Source organism: Penaeus monodon, chromosome 32 (assembly GCF_015228065.2).
Source record: "Penaeus monodon isolate SGIC_2016 chromosome 32, NSTDA_Pmon_1, whole genome shotgun sequence".
Taxonomy (NCBI): Eukaryota; Metazoa; Arthropoda; class Malacostraca; order Decapoda; family Penaeidae; genus Penaeus; species Penaeus monodon.
This window is the reverse complement of record NC_051417.1, coordinates 6,155,415-6,155,667: the sequence shown is the minus strand read 5'-3', so window position 1 is coordinate 6,155,667 and position 253 is coordinate 6,155,415. Positions and strand designations below refer to the sequence as shown.

General features: G+C 42.3%; 1 protein-coding gene across 1 annotated transcript in view; it reads left to right on the top strand.

The window, feature by feature from the left end:
* LOC119593391 (hippocampus abundant transcript-like protein 1) overlaps nt 1-253 on the top strand; it is a gene marked incomplete at its 5' end in the record, with an annotated part of 103,114 nt that overhangs the window by 53,473 nt on the left and 49,388 nt on the right.

Below are 253 nucleotides of genomic sequence, written 5' to 3'. Positions count from 1 at the left end.
GCGAGGTGAGTGTGTATGCATGCGTATTCGTATTGGCGTTTTCATCTTCGCAGTGTGCCAGTGTTTTCTTTCAAATCAACTTGTTAATTGTGACGTTAACTGCTGCATGGACGTGACTCTCTGAGCGCATGATAAGCGTTCCAAGTCCTCATTAAACTCTCTCTCTCACTCCTTGTCCTTATTCTTTTTCTTCCTTTCCTTCTCCGTGCCTCCATTTTCATCTTTTGATTTTCCTGTCCTTTTTCCTTCTTTT